The sequence below is a fragment of the Penaeus vannamei genome, chromosome 17, assembly GCF_042767895.1.
Source record: "Penaeus vannamei isolate JL-2024 chromosome 17, ASM4276789v1, whole genome shotgun sequence".
NCBI lineage: Eukaryota > Metazoa > Arthropoda > Malacostraca > Decapoda > Penaeidae > Penaeus > Penaeus vannamei.
In genome coordinates, this window is record NC_091565.1 from 925,328 (window position 1) to 930,404 (window position 5,077).

Sequence of the window (5,077 nt, forward strand, 5' to 3'; positions counted from 1 at the left end):
ACATATTTAGAGACTAATGATATCAGAAAGATGTTCAAATGCATTAATTCATCATGCATTAAATTAGAAATTTTGAAATGCCGGTAAATGTCTTTCTTATGATTTCTTAATTATCAATCTTAGTCTCGAGATGAACAAGATATGACTCTCGATTGAATGTAAATAATCATAATATGAATCAGATCTAATATAACTTCAGTTCTTATTATAAACATTTTGACTGATGACTTCTTGCTACTGGAATTTACAGTAAATTCTGGCATTTAGGAACTCTTGAGTCATCGCTACGTGATGACCGAATGCAGTAACACCACATCTGCAATACATGTCACATCCTTTCACCTCAACGCTGCCGCTGATCCGCCAGAAATATCAAGTGATATGCAACTCAGTTCAACTCAGATTATTGTTTCACTTGCGGACTTGCAACTCTGTTCAGGAATATTGCTTGATGATTGTTCCACTTGCGAGAGTCTTTTCATTGTCATCAGTATCATGGGTATTATAATTAAAATTTATATATACATGGAAGGCAAGCAACATCTTCATTTTACATTTCTGTATACCTCCAATACGTTGCATAACTGTAAAAAAAAAGTCATCGGTTAAAATGTCATATGCCTAACAAAAGACTAAAGAGTAAACTACCACAAAACGACCATTATGAGTTCGATTTTTCAATGATCACCTTAAAAGTCCCCCTCCCTCTCTGTAGCATTTTCTTCACCTCTTAAACGGTATATTCGGTACTTGATCACAACAAATGGTTATGTTCGTCTTATAATTGTTTTTGTTATAGACCAGTGGTTCCCAAACTTTTGCTAGTTACCCAGTTTCTATATAGGTACCTTGACCATGGCCCGCCGCCAAGCACTCTAGGAAATCTTGTAATTTTATAGGTTATATTTATTTATACTGCGCATAAAAATATCTATATTTAAAGTAATTTAAAAAATTGCATTATCGCGAAAAGTCATTTAACAATATACAAACAAAATATATAAAACACAGCTTAGGAAAATTTAGAATTATGTTAAGCTTGAATTCTTTACTGCCCTAATACGTGTCAATGTCTTGTTTTATGTCAAGAACATATAAACAGGTAAAAATGATAATAATTATAGTCAAAAGAGGAGTGCATTACGCACTCCGGAAGTCCCCCAAGAACCCGAAAAGGAGACCCCGGATGTCCCCCAAGAGCCCGAGAAGGAGACCCAGGAAGTCCCCCAAGAGCCCGAGAAGGAGACCCAGGAAGTCCCCCAAGAGCCCGAGAAGGAGACCCAGGAAGTCCCCCAAGAGCCCGAGAAGGAGACCCAGGAAGTCGCCCAAGAGCCCGAGAAGGAGACCCAGGAAGTACCCCACGAGCCCGAGAAGGAGACCCAGGAAGTCCCCCAAGAGCCCGAGAAGGAGACCCAGGAAGTCCCCAAGAACCCGAAAAGGAGACCCCGGAAGTCCCCCAAGAGCCCGAGAAGGAGACCCAGGAAGTCCCCCAAGAGCCCGAGAAGGAGACCCAGGAAGTCCCCCAAGAGCCCGAGAAGGAGACCCAGGAAGTCGCCCAAGAGCCCGAGAAGGAGACCCAGGAAGTCCCCCAAGAGCCCGAGAAGGAGACCCAGGAAGTCCCCCAAGAGCCCGAGAAGGAGACCCAGGAAGTCCCCCAAGAGCCCGAGAAGGAGACCCGGAAGTCCCCCAAGAGCCCGAGAAGGAGACCCAGGAAGTCCCCCAAGAGCCCGAGAAGGAGACCCAGGAAGTCGCCCAAGAGCCCGAGAAGGAGACCCAGGAAGTCGCCCAAGAGCCCGAGAAGGAGACCCAGGAAGTCCCCCAAGAGCCCGAGAAGGAGACCCAGGAAGTCCCCCAAGAGCCCGAGAAGGAGACCCAGGAAGTCCCCCAAGAGCCCGAGAAGGAGACCCAGGAAGTCCCCCAAGAGCCCGAGAAGGAGACCCAGGAAGTCCCCCAAGAGCCCGAGAAGGAGACCCAGGAAGTCCCCCAAGAGCCCGAGAAGGAGACCCAGGAAGTCCCCCAAGAGCCCGAGAAGGAGACCCAGGAAGTCCCCCAAGAGCCCGAGAAGGAGACCCAGGAAGTCCCCCAAGAGCCCGAGAAGGAGACCCAGGAAGTCCCCCAAGAGCCCGAGAAGGAGACCCCGGAAGTCCCCCAAGAGCCCGAGAAGGAGACCCAGGAAGTCCCCCAAGAGCCCGAGAAGGAGACCCAGGAAGTCCCCCAAGAGCCCGAGAAGGAGACCCGGAAGTCCCCCAAGAGCCCGAGAAGGAGACCCCGGAAGTCCCCCAAGAGCCCGAGAAGGAGACCCAGGAAGTCCCCCAAGAGCCCGAGAAGGAGACCCAGGAAGTCCCCCAAGAGCCCGAGAAGGAGACCCAGGAAGTCCCCCAAGAGCCCGAGAAGGAGACCCAGGAAGTCCCCCAAGAACCCGAAAAGTAGACCCAGGAAGTCCCCCAAGAGGCCGAGAAGGAGACCCAGGAAGTCCCCCAAGAGCCCGAGAAGGAGACCCAGGAAGTCGCCCAAGAGCCCGAGAAGGAGACCCAGGAAGTACCCCACGAGCCCGAGAAGGAGACCCCGGAAGTCCCCCAAGAGCCCGAGAAGGAGACCCAGGAAGTCCCCCAAGAGCCCGAGAAGGAGACCCAGGAAGTCCCCCAAGAGCCCGAGAAGGAGACCCAGGAAGTCCCCCAAGAGCCCGAGAAGGAGACCCAGGAAGTCCCCCAAGAGCCCGAGAAGGAGACCCAGGAAGTCCCCCAAGAGCCCGAGAAGGAGACCCAGGAAGTCCCCCAAGAGCCCGAGAAGGAGACCCAGGAAGTCCCCCAAGAGCCCGAGAAGGAGACCCAGGAAGTCCCCCAAGAGCCCGAGAAGGAGACCCAGGAAGTCCCCCAAGAGCCCGAGAAGGAGACCCGGAAGTCCCCCAAGAGCCCGAGAAGGAGACCCCGGAAGTCCCCCAAGAGCCCGAGAAGGAGACCCAGGAAGTCCCCCAAGAGCCCGAGAAGGAGACCCCGGAAGTCCCCCAAGAGCCCGAGAAGGAGACCAAGGAAGTCCCCCAAGAGCCCGAGAAGGAGACCCAGGAAGTCCCCCAAGAGCCCGAGAAGGAGACCCAGGAAGTCGCCCACGAGCCCGAGAAGGAGACCCAGGAAGTCTCCCAAGAGCCCGAAAAGGAGACCCCGGAAGTCCCCCAAGAACCCGAAAAGGAGACCCCGGAAGTCCCCCAAGAGCCCGAGAAGGAGACCCAGGAAGTCCCCCAAGAGCCCGAGAAGGAGACCCAGGAAGTCCCCCAAGAGCCCGAGAAGGAGACCCAGGAAGTCCCCCAAGAGCCCGAGAAGGAGACCCAGGAAGTCCCCCAAGAGCCCGAGAAGGAGACCCAGGAAGTCCCCCAAGAGCCCGAGAAGGAGACCCAGGAAGTCCCCCACGAGCCCGAGAAGGAGACCCAGGAAGTCCCCCAAGAGCCCGAGAAGGAGACCCAGGAAGTCCCCCAAGAGCCCGAGAAGGAGACCCAGGAAGTCCCCCAAGAGCCCGAGAAGGAGACCCAGGAAGTCCCCCAAGAGCCCGAGAAGGAGACCCAGGAAGTCCCCCAAGAGCCCGAGAAGGAGACCCAGGAAGTCCCCCAAGAGCCCGAGAAGGAGACCCAGGAAGTCCCCCAAGAGCCCGAGAAGGAGACCCAGGAAGTCCCCCAAGAGCCCGAGAAGGAGACCCAGGAAGTCCCCCAAGAGCCCGAGAAGGAGACCCAGGAAGTCCCCCAAGAGCCCGAGAAGGAGACCCAGGAAGTCCCCCAAGAGCCCGAGAAGGAGACCCAGGAAGTCCCCCAAGAGCCCGAGAAGGAGACCCAGGAAGTCCCCCAAGAGCCCGAGAAGGAGACCCAGGAAGTCCCCCAAGAGCCCGAGAAGGAGACCCAGGAAGTCCCCCAAGAGCCCGAGAAGGAGACCCAGGAAGTCCCCCAAGAGCCCGAGAAGGAGACCCCGGAAGTCTCCCAAGAGCCCGAGAAGGAGACCCAGGAAGTCCCCCAAGAGCCCGAGAAGGAGACCCAGGAAGTCCCCCAAGAGGCCGAGAAGGAGACCCAGGAAGTCCCCCAAGAGCCCGAGAAGGAGACCCAGGAAGTCCCCCAAGAGCCCGAGAAGGAGACCCAGGAAGTCCCCCAAGAGGCCGAGAAGGAGACCCAGGAAGTCCCCCAAGAGCCCGAGAAGGAGACCCAGGAAGTCCCCCAAGAGCCCGAGAAGGAGACCCAGGAAGTCCCCCAAGAGCCCGAGAAGGAGACCCAGGAAGTCCCCCAAGAGCCCGAGAAGGAGACCCAGGAAGTCCCCCAAGAGCCCGAGAAGGAGACCCAGGAAGTCCCCCAAGAGCCCGAGAAGGAGACCCAGGAAGTCCCCCAAGAGCCCGAGAAGGAGACCCAGGAAGTCCCCCAAGAGCCCGAGAAGGAGACCCAGGAAGTCCCCCAAGAGCCCGAGAAGGAGACCCAGGAAGTACCCCACGAGCCCGAGAAGGAGACCCCGGAAGTCCCCCAAGAGCCCGAGAAGGAAACCCCGGAAGTCCCCCAAGAGCCCGAGAAGGAGACCCCGGAAGTCCCCCAAGAGCCCGAGAAGGAGACCCAGGAAGTCCCCCAAGAGCCCGAGAAGGAGACCCAGGAAGTCCCCCAAGAGCCCGAGAAGGAGACCCAGGAAGTCCCCCAAGAGCCCGAGAAGGAGACCCAGGAAGTCCCCCAAGAGCCCGAGAAGGAGACCCAGGAAGTCCCCCAAGAGCCCGAGAAGGAGACCCAGGAAGTCCCCCAAGAGCCCGAGAAGGAGACCCAGGAAGTCCCCCAAGAGCCCGAGAAGGAGACCCAGGAAGTCCCCCAAGAGCCCGAGAAGGAGACCCAGGAAGTCCCCCAAGAGCCCGAGAAGGAGACCCAGGAAGTCCCCCAAGAGCCCGAGAAGGAGACCCAGGAAGTCCCCCAAGAGCCCGAGAAGGAGACCCAGGAAGTCGCCCAAGAGCCCGAGAAGGAGACCCAGGAAGTCCCCCAAGAGCCCGAGAAGGAGACCCAGGAAGTCCCCCAAGAGCCCGAGAAGGAGACCCAGGAAGTCCCCCAAGAGCCCGAGAAGGAGACCCAGGA